This window comes from Ambystoma mexicanum, chromosome 9 (assembly GCF_040938575.1).
Source record: "Ambystoma mexicanum isolate Mex_15411 chromosome 9, UKY_AmexF1_1, whole genome shotgun sequence".
NCBI lineage: Eukaryota > Metazoa > Chordata > Amphibia > Caudata > Ambystomatidae > Ambystoma > Ambystoma mexicanum.
This window is the reverse complement of record NC_090931.1, coordinates 387,047,574-387,065,359: the sequence shown is the minus strand read 5'-3', so window position 1 is coordinate 387,065,359 and position 17,786 is coordinate 387,047,574. Positions and strand designations below refer to the sequence as shown.

The window sequence follows — 17,786 nt, the reverse complement described above, 5'->3', positions numbered from 1 at the left end:
AAATTGTGCAATTGTAAATGTATATGAAATATGTGTGATGTATTTGTTGTACCTTGATGGCCTTACGACCAAATACAGTTAAACTGACTGATGCTGTCTATCATGAATGAGTGGTACGACGGGTCTAGTTTATTGAGAAGGGCATGGGGGTCTGACAAGTAGGATTTCAGTTTTTTTATTATTCGGGCAGAGCAGATGGGAGGCCATCCAGGCCTGCATGATCTCAGAGGTGGCGTTGAGCGTATTGGTGTCCTTAGAGTAGGTTCCTGTGAGGAGGAGGTGTGTGTCCTCTGTGTAGTTTGTATATGTGATTCTGAGGGCATCCAGGTGGTCAACGAGAGGATTTGTGTAGATATTGTAGAGAGTGGGGAGATGTAGGAACCTTGTGGGATGCTGCAGGGGACTGGTGATGGTGATGGGGGGCTGCAGAGTCCCCCAGCAAAGACTTATGTGGTTCTGTCAATGAGGAACGAGGCAATCCATTGTGGTACTTCAGGGGAGAAGTTAGCAGCAGTAATAAGATCGTGACATAAGGATTTGTGGTCGACTAGGTCGAAAGGAGCGGAAAGGTCAAGTAGAAGTAAGAGAGCCAGCTAGCCTGCATCTCTGGAATTGTCGAGTTGGTTTTTTAAATCAAGTAGGGCTGATTCAGTTCTGTGACCTGGGCGGAAGCCTGACTGATGGATACCAAGGATATGATGATGCTCTAGGTAGTTTTTGATCTAGAGGTAGGCTGCTCGATCCACAATTTTTAGGATGAAGCGAACAGTAGTGATGAAGCAGTAGTTGGTAGGGTCGAGTGAGAGGTTAGGGGTAAGATCCAGGCTTCCTTGAGACTGTCTGGGTTAGAGCAGGAGGTAAAGGAGGCGTTGATGATGGCGGTGATGAAGGGGTGAGGGTCTCTGTGCAGTCTTTGATTAGTGGGGCAGGGCAGCTGTCAACTTTGCAGAGTGAAGGTTTGAGGCATAAGGGGTGGAATTTCAAGGGGGAAGGAGCGCAGTATATTGGGTTGTTGGGTGCAAGGGGGTGAGCTGGTGCTTGTTGCAAATGGCGGTTTGTTTTAGGCGGATTTTCTCCTGTAGTGAGGTCATTTTACCCATGAGGGTATCCACTTCAAGCCTCTCTTACTTTTAGTGCCTGGACGCTTCAAGTTATCCTGGCCTTCAGTGATTCACACAGTCCCTCACAGTCCCTTTCGCCTTCATTACAGTTTTGCCGGTATCCTGCCGGAACTACCAGCAAAACTGCTTTACTGTTTCCACCGCCTGTTATCTGGGTTTTACCGGGATATTGCAGGTGGCGGAGACACCGGTAAGTTCCCATCCCATGGTGTGATTGCTGGAATTACCGGCACTGGTAGTACAGTTGCAGTGAATCGGGCATTTATTTGCTGGTAGGGGCCTGGTCTAGCGGCAGGTCAGGCCTACCAGTGGATCACTGCCTCCACCCGTAAACTTGTGTTTCCCCGGTCTGGAAAAAATGCTAATGCCGGAATGACCACCATTTTTTCCGGACCAGGAAACTCCTAATACTGGACTACTAGGATGTTTCAAGAGACACTCACTTTCAGGCCAGGATGCTTACAGGTTCTATCACTTTCAGCACGCTCGGACTGGCCTACAGGGCAAGAGGCCCATTGCCGAACTAAATCACAAAATGCGCAGTGGGACCGGTTTTTTGTCAAAGTGGGACACTTTTGTGGCCATTGTGGGCCAGTTTGATGAGGTACTTCACTATGTGTTAATAGTTTTAAACAGTGTTGGTGAATAAGCTTTCTTTAAGATGCATATTTTGCCTCACATTTTTATCAAACTCACCCTTGGGTACTATTCAAACAGTGTCACAAAAGGCATGAATAGTCATTTGCAACTGTGGGCCCTTTTTCATTGGTGCCCGAGACAATGTTATGACCCAGTGCCACCCAGACTTTGAGTGCTGCCTATTTCATGCCACCCTCACTTTGAGTGCCCGGAAGTTGCAAGCGACACTCGCGTTCTTCTGCGGCAGGAGAGAAAAGGCGTTGGGAGGAAAAAGGAGGAGGAAAGAGATAGTTAAGCGGAAAGAATGAAAGTGAGACCGGGTTGTAACGGTAGCACCAGAGAGCGCGATAAACTGCACCAAAGAGAGGCAACTAATGTAAGGCAATGGCGAGTGGGAGAAGTTGAAAAGATTAGATAAATAGAATCTGGAGAGAAAAGGGGCAAGAGAAATATCAGACGATAGAAATGGGAGGGATCTGGGAGGGGGGTGTGTGAATGAGGGGCTCATTAAGACAGATGAGAGAAGGATTAAGGGATCTGGTACAGAAGAAATATACTCGGGGTGGTGTTATAAGGACAGAGCATTTGGAGAAAGGCGATGTGGGAAGAAAGAAATTGGGTGTTGCAGAAATATAGGGACGCTCGTGTTAACGCGTGGTTGAGTTTGGGGGTTGGGGTGGGGGGTTGCCCGGTGTCCCTGTAGCAGCCTTCGCCGGAGGCTGTCTGGGCTGCACGTTAGTCGCTTCCGTTCCCGGTGCCCCCGGACAGGGCCGGCCTCCTCGGGAGCCGGGCCTGCCCACCGCTGTCATCCCCTGTCCGCCAAGCAGGCAGTCTGATACAGTCAGCGGGGCCAGCCAATGGGCCGGGCTCTGTGATCGCTGGAGGGCCGGGGGAGGCACCAACAGGCCGGAGAAGCTACCAAACACCGGAGCTGAGGGGCGAGACTACAGAGCGCGGCCCTAGGGAGGCTCTGACAGGCGGCGGCAGGCCCCCCAAATACCTGCGCCGAAGCAGGAGAGCACCCGCAGGCCTGGACTCTGCCGCCCGACCATGGGGGGCATCGTGAGAGCACCGAGAGCAGGACCCCATCAAACCCTGGCACCCAGGTAATTCTCTCTTTCAGGAGCACGGGTCAACACCAGAGGGAAAGTGAGAGCGCACAGGGGCATTGCCAGGGCATAAAAGGGAGAGTAGAACCTGCACTCAGATAGCACACCGAGACGCCACCGGTCAAATGGGAAGGGGGGGGGGCATAGCACTCTTCCCGTGGACACCGATAGAGAGAATGAGACAGTACACATAGGGAGCACACATGGTCACCGACAGAGCATCCTATGGAGAGCAGACCGAGACAGCACACATGGTACACTCCCAGCAGGAGGAGAGAGTAGAGTACGCAGAGAGGACGATGAAACCTGCGCTCACGTTAGAGCGCACCGAGAAGCACTCAGCAAACGCAGTTTGAGCACGGAACGCACAAATAGGACACCGAGAGGGGAAATGGAGAGCAGCCGAAAGAGGGAGAGACTGCACACAGATCACTCGGTGGAGACTCTACGAGGAGGAGGGAGAGGACGGGGGAGGGGGAGTCGAGCAGATACAGAATACACTGAGAGGGCATGACGATAGAAGTTGGTGAGTGCAGTGAGAGAAAGCAGAAAGCGCCCAGTGAACAGATAGCACTAGTGGGAACGCACGGTGAGAGAGAACGCAAGGCAGCTCAGTGGACAACTGAGGAGGCACGGGGAGCGCGCAGAGGACATCACACTCACAGACCACATTTTGTGGGCACACACACTGAGAAAGAACACTGGCGGCACACTGAGAGACACGTCAGACGCCCACTGCATTGCCGTTTTCTGCTCAAATTTCCAGTGCTACACTCAGGGCCGGCCTTAAGGGCAGCAGCGCCCTGGGCGAACTGGCGCCCCCCCCCCCTTTGCCCACCGACGGGGCCAGGATGGGCAACTTTTTCCTATTTTTTTAACCTCCTCGCTCTGGCGAGGAGGTTAAATAGGTGCCGTTAGCACCCCATTGTCATTGAATGAGCCCCCCATCGCGGGTTCATTCAATGACAATGAGGCGCCTGCCACACCTTCTGCCACCAAGCCAGCTCGGGGGAGTGCTTGAAAGACTCCCCGGAGCTGGCGTGGTGGGGCGCTAATGGCGCCTTTACTTGTGAAAAGTGTCCACTGCGGAGGGGCGCATTTAAATGCACCCACTGCCGCGGGCACTTTTTACAGTGAAAGGCCGCCTGCTGCGCCTTGTTCCACAACTCCAGCTCGGGGGAGCCCTTGAAAGACTCCCCCAAGCTGGCGTGGCTGGGGCAAAAGGCGCCCTGTGGGATGTGGTCCACCGGGCGGTCGCCTGGCTTGCCCCCCCTAAGGCCGGCTATGGCTACACTGACATTTTCCGGCTGCCCTCGGCCACCTCCTCTCCCTCTCTCATCTCTGACTGCCTAACTGCCATTCAAGATTGGTGTGCGGCAAATGATCTTTGAATGCCAACAAGACGGAGATCCTCCGCATCGGCACACCTTCACCATCCTTTCCCCTCACTCTCTGGCCGGCTTCCCTTGGCCTTCCTCCTACCCCCACCTGCAAAGCTAAGAACCTCGGGGTCATCTTTGACTCCACACGTTCCTTCTCTGCCCATATCTCTGATGTCTCTAAAAAGTCAAACTTCCTACTGCACCTCCTCAGAGGTACTCTGCCTTTCCTCTCCTTCCCACAGAAGCTCATGGTATCCCAACCTCTGATTCTCTCTAGATTGGACGATTGTAACAGCCTCTTTGTAAATCTACCTGCCTCTACTGTCCGCCCTCTGCAACTAATCCAGAACAGGACTGCGAGACTTGCCCTCAGATCGTATCTCTCCAGCTCCGAAATCTCTCCATTGGCTCCCAGTGGATGCAAGGATTAAATTCAAAACCCTCTGCATTGTCCACAAGGCTTTCTGGGACCTTGGACCAAAATACCTTCAGCTATCCCTCCACAAATACCTCCCCTCTCGAGCTCTTTGCTCCTCTAACTCCCTCAGGGTCTGGTTTTTTTAATTTATTTTTTTAAACAGGCTGGGGGTAGATCTCTGTCTTTGGCTGGGGCCTGCCTCTGGAACAGCCTCCCCACCACTCTGAAACTTGAGGAGAACCATCTCCGGTTCCGGAAGCACCTCAAGACCTTCCTCTTTGCTTCTGCCCTCTCCCCTGCTGATCTGTTCTCTCTTGGCACCGTGCACCTGGCCACCCTCTGTGCTCCCAACCCAAGTACCTGCTCACCCTGCCACCCTCCCGCACTGCCTCCGAGCCACCCCTTGCACTGGGGTCTGTATCTGTACCCATACAGTCCCCCCTTTTTCTTCCTGCACTTATCAGACCTACCCTGTCTGCTACCTTAAACCCAGAACTTGCCAATTGCTGGCTGCACTACCACTGTTTGTTGCCTTTATTATTTATTATTATTTATCTGTTTCTCCTTTGCTCCTCACTTTCCACTTCTCTCCCCTTCCATGCACTTTTCCCCTCCCCCTCTCCCATGCACTTGCGCGTTCTCAATGTCACTGGGCCTAGTAAGATCGTTGTTTTGTTCTCCCCTGTTCCCCTCCCTTGCCTTGTCGCGCTCTGAAACACTTGTGTACGAGCGCGTTAGAAATTAAATATCAATATCAATGGTGAGACCACACTCGGATAGCATAATGCTGGCTCATAGGGAGTTCTGGGGGGGTGCACTGGGAATACGTGGTCTTGTATGGTGCACTTCTGCCTCTTTGGTGGCCTCCCTGCTGAGCGTGCCGCTGTAAGAACAAGGGGGGATTTATTACCATGGGAGCATTATCCATAGGGAAGAGCCCACGATCTGACTCACTACGCTGCTTTGGATCTGGTTAGCAGCTGTTTTGGGAGAAGGCCAAGGAGGAGAGCTTAGTCATGGTTTGATTAGTGTCACTTGTGAATTTGATTTCTGACCTGTCTATGCCTCTTACCTCCCGTCTAGCCTCTTGAGTCATTTGTGAATCTTTGTATTCATCCGTGTGACACTTTACCCCCCTTTTCTTGTAGATTACATAGTTCCCCTGGTCCACGGTGTAGGGGATACCCATCTTAATTGCTATACTTAGAAGGCAAAAAGTCTACATCCCTACAACTAGCCATTACAGACTTATTCAACATATTCTATTCCACCAGCTCGCATTGGCACTGTACATCTATCTCTCCCTCTCTCACATAGATGCAAAGAATTGTAACCATTGGCAATGAAGCAAGCATTTGTGCATTGGTAGATGAGAGAAAGGAGCAGTATTGAAACTCCACTCATTACCCCAAGCTACCTGCTAAAGATGATGGGAGCCAAGACCTTTTGTTTCAGAGAAAGGGCTGCTTGAAATTTGAGGACCACAGTCAGCTATTTCACCTCCTTTAGTATGCTGGTTTGCAGGCTGAGAGACAAACTTGCTCAGTGGCCTGCTGGGACTTTTGCCTTTCAGGGGCAAGGCCTGTCGGGGATTGGGCAAGGCGTTTGTCAGGCGTTCATCAGGGGAGAGGCCAGAGTTCCTCCTCGTTTCCCCCACAAGCCCCAAACTCTGAGAGAAAACACCAGTGGCTGAAACTAATGTTGTACAGTAAGAACACGCCGCCATATCACACCAGAAACACGCACCATCCGGATGCCACACTTTCACAATCTTGAGAGAACGCACGGAGACAGATGCTGGGGGGATCATAATGAGAGAGCCCTGAAAACACAATGAGCGGCGAGTGAGAGACAACACTCAGAAAGAGCACATGGCAACCAGGACAGCATGATGAGGAAGCGTATCGAGTGAGCGCTCTGAAATAGAACACTTAATGGGAGCACAAACAGTATTAATTCTGAGAGAAGGCCCTGATGCCTGAAACTAATATCAGAGTGCAGGAAGCGACCCTATTGAGAAGCAGGGGAGGAGCCAACATCATAATGTAGGCTGGAGCAAAAGGTACACTTCGCGTGATAACTCAGTGCCCACTGCCCCCTCCAAACGCCTGCACTGTTAATTGTTCTTTTGATTTGTGCGCTCTGGCCATGGCAACCTTCATACATACTTGCCAACCCTACATATTTAGGCAGTAGACTACTGCTTTTTAAGCAGCCCTACCGTCTACAGATTTGGGTGACATATCCTACTGCTTTTTACAGTGGCAGGTAATTTATGTAACTGTAAGACAGGCGGCATGACAAAGCAAGCAACACATTAACGAGTCTGTCTGTACAGTGGGCTGGTAGGTGATTACTTTGATTGGGCTCAGACCAATCCACTAACCTGACAGCTGCGTGACTCTGTCTTGGACTCTGGCCAGGACAACCCTTAGGTGAACCACCCGTGAAGGCAAGTGGCAGAGCGTAACACCATCACACAGCAGCTGCCTATCAGACTGATGGGGGTATCAATCTCCATGTCATTTAGTGTTCAACGTACACTGCATGAATACATATGTACTGCCCAGGCTGCTGCTACATAGTGGCAAACGTTGCTTACCAGCTCTGTGTGAGTATTTTCTGTGAAGTTAGGTAATTGAATTTGGTGTTAACTTACCATTCAGAATTATACATTTTTAACATTTGAACATCTGTCCATGTTGTGCTGTTTGATGGGTTGTGTATTTTTCGAATGCTTCATTGTTCCCAACAATGTATGTTTTATATTTTCCTGTGATGCAATTGTTATGCAAATTATTATTTTTGAAACTTAATCCTGAAAAAAACCTACATCTTTTTGGTCACGGAATGTTGGCAAGTATGTACATAAGCTGTCTCTCTGCTCCCAACTGCCCTGAAAATAGCTGAGGAAAAAAAGGTGACGCATAGGGGTCACAGCTGATGAGTGACTTGTGCCGGGAAGCAAACAGGGCACCATTTTGAGATGTTGTGAGGTGGCTACACCTTCAAGCGTAGCCAGCAAACCTGTATCAGTATCTGGATGTGCCGCCTGCAGTTCACGCAGAGATCACTGCAGTAGGTGCATTAACCAACTGGGCTGTCGACCCTCCCACTTTCCACTGAGAGCAGCTGGCTGCATCTCTGTTATGACTTCCTTTTGCCCGTTAGATCCATCTTTCGCATCACAGGATATTTAGTTTGGCAGAGCGATGCTCATCTTTGAGACATGTGAGCCCTCTCGGTGCTTAGCAGTTCAGATTGTGACTTTCTTTGTAGGGGATGTATTTATATGGGCGGGGCAGGCTTCTGTCCTCCTCCACTGTAGTTTGTTAGTTTGTTACTGCTGCGAGTTAGTCATTTTAAGCGTTAACACTCTGCTCGCACAGGTGAGATTTGAAAGGCTCTTGCTGTAGCACACCATTCCCATTGGCGCCTAGAGCTGAGCCTCGTTTCAGATTCTTGCTTTCTTTGTTTGTCCATACAACTTATCTGTCCATTGATTTGGCTGCATATTTTTTATTTTCATACACCTTATTGGGACTCTGTTACACCGACCGATGACTGCTACAATTTTTATTACTTTACTTCCTTGTACTTTGTTGCACTTTGTTATGGGTATAACTATGTTTGCTTTTAATATGATACGCAGTGATTTGCCACTCTTGTAGATTGGATCTTTGTATTAGAGCCCTGAGAAAGAGCAACGTTCGAAACACGTGTTAGCTCAAGATTTCAAATGGATTCATGGTTCTGTCATTGAAATGATTTAGACTTAAAAAATAATTGATAGTGTTCATGGTGACCTGACATTTGATTCACAATTAGAAATTGGATTTCTTTTTTTCAAGAACACGATACTCTAAAAGTACACATTTCAATCTTTTTGGGGAGGCGCAGTTGTAAACCAAGGCTTGTATTTGTACTTTCTCGACGGTTAGAGAGAAGGCATGGAAACGTCTCCGCACTTTTTATTAGGCGGTTTAAGTTGGCTGGGTCCTACCGGGTTCCGAACACGAGTAAGCTACCAAAACAAAAAACTTGCAAAATGGCCCGGGGTTGTCATTTTCCTCCCAGATGGGCAGTGGCAGCCTAAATAGAGTGACCAGATTTTAAATATGAAAAACCAGGATGGCCAACAACATAATAGAAGGACTACTCACTCAGGTTCCTGCCACTCTGCCAATATTCGCTGCCCTAGTCCCTTCTTCCCCTCAACCCCCTACCTCCACCCTAACCCGATCAGTGGCGCCACAAAGTGGCGCCCAAGGTGGGCACTGCCACCCTTATAAAAACGCTGGCCCTCTCACCGGCTCCGCCTGCCCCTTAGAGTCAATGAATGTGCCATCAGGCCACTCCTATGAACAATGTCTGGGGGCGCCACTGCACCCGATCCCACAGTATTTTTGGCATTTTGACTGTGGATGTAATCATGGTTACTAACAAAGGAGCCTTTCTCTCATTGATATGAAAGGCCTTGCTCTTACTCATTTCCTAACCAGTCTCAGTGGCACAATGAGGACGCGCATGCTCCTTGCCAGGTTGGGGCTTTGAGACCATCTCATGAAGTGAACGTTTTGTAAATGTTGGGGTGTTTCTTTAGTTTATAATTGTCGCAGAGCAAGGTGTCACCCTTCCTTTCCCAAAAACAAAACGGAACTTGTGAAACACTTGTGAATGAGCGCGATACAAATATCATATCATAACTGTCACCTCACTTTCCTCAAAAATGTGACGGGTTTTTTTCATTACAAAAACTCTCTGCACAGGTGGGCAGAGGGCCAAATTCCGTCCGGGACAGTCCTGCCAAAACCTGGCTGTCTGGTCACCCAAAGCCTAGACTAGAGCATACCCGTCCACTGCCCTCCAACTCGTATCTGCACCTACTGCCTACTCGTATGTGCCCGCCCTGAGAATCAAGCCAACCGTGAGTTGCCAACGCGCGCTTGGCTCAAAGCAAACCAACCGAGTGTTGGTGTCACGTTGGCAACCCTCAAACGAGCCATGTGGTGAAGGCATTTCTTCCTGCTTCTCCGTGGGTGTGTAATTCCTTTGGAATGCACCGTGTGATGTGTTTTAAATTCCCATACACACTTTTTTCTTTGTATGGGACGTGGTAGCTGGACTCTTTCCTTCTTTTCTCGTTCGGGAGCTGCAGCAAAACGATGACTGCAAAAGCAGACAAACGCCCAAGCCCAAAATGTGCAAAGTACAGGACCAGAGCCGTCGCTAAGGGGAGGAGAGGGGGGGCGGGGGCACTGGGGGCTATAGCTCGGGGTCTTTTGGTTGTAGCGCCCGATAGAATCCCAGGGGCTACAACCAAAAGGCTAGCTAGCTCCGAGTCCTTACAATCTTGACATTAGCGTAGCCCCAGATCTTTTCCAGACTTAGCATCACCCCAACATTAACAGACATAGCCTAACCCAATGGTGCCCGTGTACTCGGGTTACACACTATTTCTGAGTGGTTGGGCTGGCATTGAACAGGCTTGCTCGGGCCACTTATGTTTTCGTTAACGGTTGAAGAAGGAGACACAGAATTTCAAACCAGCAGATCTTTCGGGTTCAATCCGCTGTTCCCAATTTAATGGAAACCGTGTGATCCTGGGCAAATCACCATATCAGATTATCATAGGCCAACCCAGAAGGTCTTTGGTATCAGGGCACACTGTATTTGTTTGGCTAATCGAAAAATTCTGCTAATTAAAATGTGTTTGTGTTTTGACAACTCAGTGGTTTTAAAGTAATGAGCCCGATTTATTTACAAATACCATTCATTTCCCTGTTTCACTAGATTGTGATCACATTCATTTTAAGCCTCCGGGATACATAGAAAGAAGTATACAATTTTATAAAAACTAATGTATCACACTCCAAGTTCGCTGTCAGCGGTTTTGTTCATTCAATGCAAAGCATCCTCTGGTCTGGCCATACGCTTTCCAGAATTATCGTTCACCATCGTGGACATTTGAGTTAATACATTTCAGCTCATGCAAATCTTTTCTTTTGATTTTCATGCACTTTTCATGCCATCCTGACCTCTGCAGGGCCGAGCGAATACGAGGGCCTCAGCTCGGATCCGGAAGGTTGAATCCTGGCGCGGGGCGTGAAAGCTATTTGCACCCTGGGATTTACCGGGGTGTGAATAGTTTTCATTTTCTTTACCCTTCTGAGGCGGGATGAGCTCTGCGTGAGCCCATCTCCCATTGGAATGGAAAAAAATACAAAAAATGGCCATGGAAAACAGGTTACATAATGGCCGTCGTCATCCGAAAAGGGACCTAGTCCCTTCTCTATTTTAATGGTGGTGTCCACTTCTGTTTAAATTCTTTTTTTTACCATGGGCAGGGAATGCTCATTAGCACCCGGGAAAGGTGGATTGTGATTGGTCAATCTGCCTTTCACTGGTTCGAATTTGTTACATGACCCTTCCATGGAGTTGTTCTATGAAATGGTCATCAATAATTGTAAAAAACAAAAAAAGTAACCCCCCTTTTAACTAAATAATAATATTTGATGTTTCATATAATGCCATATATCAAAAGCTTCAGTTTCAGAGCTCTTGGTACCACCTTTTACTAATTACCATAATTATTACCCACATTTCTGGTACTGAATTTGCGACCTTGGAATGATGAAGATCAGAGGAGTATTGACCCCATGTTCGAGCGTCATGCAGCTCCTCCTCATGCACTATAGCATTAATGCCAACCCTCCTGATTTAGGCAGGAGACTCCTGATTTTTCAGTCAAAAATGTTGCTATTTTTGGCTTTCTCATACATAAAATATGCCGAACCTCAATGCAGTTCAATGGGAAAATTCCATTCTCCCACTTCCTGTTATACAATCTCCCTCCCAGGCAGGGACGTCATTTCACCAAAATGCCAGGGGTAGCGGAAGTGACATCACAATGGCACGCCCCCAAGAGTGACATCACAGGAAGTGATGTCATGTGATCACACCCCCCGTGACATCCCAGGGAGTGATGGCACACAACCTTTTGTCCCTTGACAACATAGGACGTGGCATCACATAGCACTGTTTCTCAGTAGACTAAGAAACATGGTTATATCACTGTAATATGATATACATGTCATACAAGAATGAATCACCATATGCAGTGTTAATATCAGTGTGTGTATAGGCCCATATTACCAAATTACTGGGAATGTAAGTATATACTCTTACCTTGGCTTGCCTGCAGTTACGGTCATCTCGAGGTTCCGGACAAGGCAATAGAAGCTGCTCCTGCTTGGTGTTGGTGTGCTCCGGCCATACTGCTCCCAGTCCTGTGGCACAGGATGCAGAAACCTGGCATAGAAGAAAATGGCAATGCATGGTCATGGTGCACAAGTTAACTACACTTAAACTAATGCAACATGCACCTAACGAAAAAAAGAGGCAAAGCAGCATGCAGCAAAGTAGCCCAGCAGTGAGCACTTTATCCACTGAGCTATCTTACCAGCTATCTGCCCTTAAATGTGCATACCACATCATTTGGTAATGTGTTAGCTATGTGGGTAACATTTCTTATTAACATAACACTTATTATTAGAGTGCTTAGAAGCAGCAGGGATATGTCTTTCTGCATTAGTCAACCTGATAATTGTAGTGCTAGATTGACCCGTTTTTCTCATGGAAACTGCCCCTATTCTTTCTCACTCCCGAAGAGTGCACAAAGTCTTTTTGCACCAAAGGCATAGATACTAGGGGAAGAGGGTGGGCTCAGAATGCACCTATATTCTTTGGAAACACTGGCAGCCTTAGAGGGGGCTGTGGCGGAGCCTTGAAGTGCCTGTCCCACTCCTCCAGTTCCGGGTTCCTGCATCTGCAGGAGGTGGGAGGAGAGAAACACGTGAAGGCCCGGTGTGTGCCTTACTGTTCTAAGAACATGCACGCCCGCAGTCTTTGAAAAATACCAAATGTGTATTCAAACTCTGGTTGGAATGTAAGCATATGTCTCAGGTTGTCTCCAGCCATGTGGGGATTTCATTGTGTGAGGTGCATTCTGGTTTTTGCAGCCCTACGTTGTACTGGATGGATAATTCCCTTTGTGATAATGGACAGACGGGTAAGTTGCGGGAGAAGAGGCAGCACTCGCAAATAGGGCTGAAACATTCATCATTTTCTCAATTGTATTTACTTTATAAGCTTAATGATTTGTGGCAAGCTGGTGGTGACTGAAGGGGCGGAGGGGCTGGTCCATGGAGCACTGCACAGTGTGAACGATGTTGCCAGTGGTTAACGTCACAAATAATTTGGTTGCACTTTGACAGAGCAGACCTGTCACGGGGAGCACCCTCCTCTGCCAGCTGCACAGTCATTCAAAGCAAGAAGGATCTATTAATGCTAGTATCAGGGCGGCGCATCTCTTTACCTTCTCTCAGCTCTCACGGCCGTCTGCATCTCTCTGTCTCCACTGCCAGCAGTAGTAGGCAGGCAGCCTGTGGACCGCGCCTGTGTGGGGTGCTGGTGGACTGCCTGTCAGCGGCATCCTCCTCGACCTTGACTCGCCCGGCTGCGGCCCTGGTTCTGGACTCCTGGCAGTGGTCCTCCTTTCTGTCTGCGTGCGTGGCTGAAGCTCTGCAAGCTGCAGCCCAGTCCTCTTCTCCACTGTGAGTCTGTTTATGTCAGGACACGCTTCAGCTCTGCACAGTCAGCAGGGTCAGCGAGAGGCTGCCGGGACCAAGCAAAATATAGTCAGTAGGGGGCAGGCAGTGAGGGTTGGTGGCGGCACAGAGTCTTGCACATTTCCATTGACAATAATAGTTGCTTTCAACTTTGCAAACGGGCGTGCAACAAATTTGTTGCTTGCTTCCTGCAAAGTTGAAAGCAACTTTAATTTGCGTGCCGCTTGCCCAGGACAGCCCTGCAGGCATCCTAGCTTCAGGCTCCTCCAACAGCCTGCCCTGCTGCCCCAGGGCCTAAGCCAGGTGCGAGTTCTCACACCGACACTTCTTGGAACAAACACACTGTCTCGTGACTCTCGTCTCTCTGTGTAAGCGGAGCAGGAGCGGCCCTGAGCACCGTCCAGACCATCGCCCCGGTCCCTCCTTTGTTGTTTGCATAACCATAATTGCATGCATGCTGCCTGATGCATGCATCATAATTTATGATGCACACATCATGCATGCATGCTAATCAAAGCAAGGTAACAATGAGTGTCACCTTGCTTTGATGAATGCTGCCCCAGCCAGCCCAACCTCTCGCCCTGCAGAGCAAACAGTTGATCATCCGATTCCGAAACGCCCGCCGATGCCGTCCTGCTACCGCGGCGTGGGCGGAAGCAACTTAGTTGCAAGGAAGGCACTCTGTTTTACGGGCCAACCCGGCCACTCCAGTCCGGAGGTTCTTTGCCTGCGGCACCGGGCGGCTCTATGTGGCCTGAGCTCACAGAGAGTGAGCGTGACTGGTGGCAATTGGCAAAGGGAAACAAAACAAATGTAATACAATGCACAATGCCGTCCCGCGGCCGTGCGGGCCTCCGGCCCACCGCAGGTAGGCACGCACGCGAAGAGTGTCAGTAACATTACACAGTAACACGCTGTCTGCGCACTGCGGCCTGCCTCCGAAAGCACCAATCTGACCCTGCCCAGCCCAGAGGTTGTAAAATAATTATAGAGGTCACAAGGGAATCGCCCCCCAAATGACGTGCCTGCTCCCAGGGGATCCAACATGTTGGCATCTATGCTATGGGTAGAGCTATCCACTACCCCCTATAGGTGGAGAAATATATTGGGCAGGTTTCGAATAAATCTGGGTCTAGTTTAGCGATAAAGATGGTTGATTATTCTGTGATTCGCACACACAGATGCCACAATATGGCCCAATCAAACCATAAAAATCATGTTTTCCCATCTATGTCCCCCGTGCTTGGAACTCATTGCCTATCGATCTCTGGAAAATCAAGGCCCTGCCTGTATTCAGGAAGAAGCTCAAAACATACCTCTTTCAATAATTATTCTCCGAACTTATGCACTTACCTTTTTGCCCGCTACACTGATAACACCTGCGCCTAGATGCAGTTTCTTCCTGGTTCCTGCCTAGTGGATATACCCACTATAAATAAACAAAAAAATCAAATAAAAAATCCTAAAATATCCCAGACTCCCATCTTCTGTTAAATCACCAAAAGAGTGGTCCGTAGTCTCGATTCCAAGGATTTCCCATTCTACTGGGATGGTCCTCCTCCTCAGCCTTTGATAAAGAAGTAACTACTAACCCCAGCATGCATTGCTTCTCCTAATTTACCAGAGGCCTAAGACCCTCCCAAGGGCTTCTTCATCACGTGTCTCATGGTGTGATTACATTCCTTTCACCAACAGAATGCCACCTCCAGGCACTGCTCTTTGTGTCAGACCTATTACTTCTAGGCGGTTCCCGCCTGTCTTGCACTGTTCTTCACCCCAGGCTCCATGAGGCTGCTGAAAGGCGGCGTGCAACACTGTACAATTCCATCGAGGCAAATTCACAGGTGATTTGAGGACATGGCAAAGCAGCTCCATGCTTTTCCATGATGGGCGTGGCTTTCAAAACATAGCTGCGACACAAGGTTTACAGATTGTTCTATGCAATTAAGGCATTGGATATTGGGGCTAATATGTAGACCTGACATAGAGTTTCAGTTCAATGCGAATAGTAGAGTGGCATGGGGATGAGGAACACCCACGCCAGAAGCATCACTAGGAGGGTCTGGGGGGGCTATAGTCCCAGATCTTTAGTTTGTAGCCGGGATAGAAGCTCAGGGGATACAACCAAAAGGCCAGCTAAACCCCAGTCCCGACATTAGCGTAGCCCAGGATCTTTTCCAGAAGTAGCAAGAGCCCTGATCCACACTACACACGTTTGTATTTGTTAGTGTCAACAATGTTTCTTTCTCCAACCAAACAGCTTTCCAACATATTCTAGGACTGGTATGATTAGATAAGCAAACTTCAATCCTAGAATATGTGGCGAGTGTGCTGTATAGAGGGAGAAAAAAATATTTTTTCCCCCAACAATGTCTTTTTTATTGCAATTTATACAGTGTGTGATGTGCCTGTTTTTATAAGTTCTTTCTTGGCAACACAGTTTTTGTCTGTCAGATGTTAGGGGTGGAGGTGGGAACAGGGACGTCATTTGGGGTTTGCCAGGGGTCGCAACTGTGACCCCCCAGTTCTCCCTTCCTACCCCTAAAAAAATAAGAAAAAAAGAAAATATTTTGTTTTCTTTTTTTTTTTAAATGGAAACTACTGGGCTGTGGCCAGCACCATGTGGCTCTTTGTTTCTGGAGTGGCTGGCTTTCTTGATCAGGCCTCTTAAAAAAAACAGGGGGTTCCACAAGTGTGCAGCACTTTGAGCAGTGGCCCTAAACAAGAAAGAGTAGGAATCACAAATAATCTTTCTGGAATTCTATACAATAATTGCTAGACTCATTAAAGGTTTATTTAAGGCACACTTCTGAGTCACTGATTTTGTCTGATTTTGTCTGTTCTTAAACACCTCAAATCCACAATGCAAACAAAAACTATATGTATTTTGCTTTTCGCAAGTTGCAGTTATAGTATTTCTTTTCTGCCGTTGTCTGTGTTACAATCATCACAAGACATTCCATCTCGGTGTCCTCTGTGACTTGACAAAATCCTTGTGCTTAAAAGCTTGTGTACCATGTAGAAATGTTTGACAATAGCACACCAAGTGGCCCTTGATTTCATTGTGCCACAATTCATGTTTTTTTGTAATATTTGTATGTTTCCTATCTCTCTGGTATGCTGTTCAGGATGTTTGTTTGCATAACGAGTGCCCTGAGTATGTGATGCTGTGTGATTGCGCTGCTCTCCCTGTGCTACTCTAAATTCTTTAATACACAGTTATGAGCCCACCCAATGGTATGTATTTTGCCAACCTGTGAAGCCTGAAAAGTAGATCCACGCAGGCTTGACATGAGGCCAACTTTGCACCAGACGTGTAGATGAACTGGCCTGCTGGTCATAATCACAGTTACCAGTTTATTGGTATCCACTACAGAGTGTAATTTACTCTCTGACTTTGAGAACATTCAGACATGTAATTGCTCATTTTACTATAACCGGTAGGATAGCTATAGCTGGTAAGATAGCTCAGTGGATTGAGCGCTCGTTGCTGTGATGTGTGTGTGATCTGCAGGTTGCAGGTTCTAATGCTGGCAAAGCCAACTCAGCCTTTCACCCTTCTGAGGTCTATAAATGAGTACCAGCACAGGTTGGGTGATATTGTATGTATAACACATCATTATCATTTGGCCTTGGACGTCTGCTTGCAATTTAATTTGGTAATATGGGCCTAAACACACTGATATTAACGATACATATGGTGATTTATTCTTGTATGACATCTATATCACATTCCAGTGATATCGTAACCATATTTATCGTAGTGTACTTAGGAACAATGCAATGTGTTGCCACGCCCTGTTTTGTCAAGGGGTGAAAGAGTGTGTTCCATTGCTTCCTGTGATGTCACTTCAGGGTGGAGTCGAATTACATCACTTCCTGTGATGTCATCAGAGGTCAACGGTCATGTGATGTCACTTCCGCTACCCCTGGCATTTTGGTGAAATGACGTCCCTGGGTGGGACGGGGAGTAAGGTCCGCCATCTTTATTTCTTACACATGGTATGGGTTGGACAAAGGTCTAGGATAAGGATGAAACAATAAAAAGGATCCACTTTGCTATCCTAATAAAACAGTCTTGGGACTAACCCTGGAACTTCCTAGTCGGGCTTCATAGATGTGTCCTATGTGGTAGTCTGACTCTTATTTATGATTCTTCCTTGCCTCGGATAATACTCAAAACGGTCTACCAGTGGTATTCCCCCCCAGCCCCCGCCATGCCCCCACCCGGGTGCATTTCCGACAGAAGTAATTCTCACCCATACACCAAGTGTCAACCTACTAGGCTTAAGCCCACGACAGGTCCGGGTTATGCTCCCCTCTAGTCATTTGGCTGAGCCTAGATTATGTCCCCCAGGGGCTTACAATCATCAGCCCTTTACTCCTTTGGCTCCCTTGCCTCAGTCAGGCCTAGGCGCATAGCCCCCTGCGGGCTCTGCACTCGGCTTCTCCGGCCTCTGGTGTTCTGGCCCTAGACAGGCTGTGGG

At 48.3% G+C, this 17,786-nt stretch overlaps 1 protein-coding gene across 1 annotated transcript in view; it reads left to right on the top strand.

Annotated features, from left to right (window-relative positions):
* The first annotated feature begins 2,649 nt into the window (after positions 1–2,649).
* The window catches only part of TPST1 (tyrosylprotein sulfotransferase 1), a 542,880-nt gene continuing 527,743 nt past the window's right edge, over positions 2,650–17,786 (top strand). The window contains exon 1 of the mRNA XM_069614863.1: positions 2,650–2,866. The gene's annotated coding sequence lies outside the window, so the exon portion shown is untranslated. The remainder of the gene's footprint in view (positions 2,867–17,786) is intronic.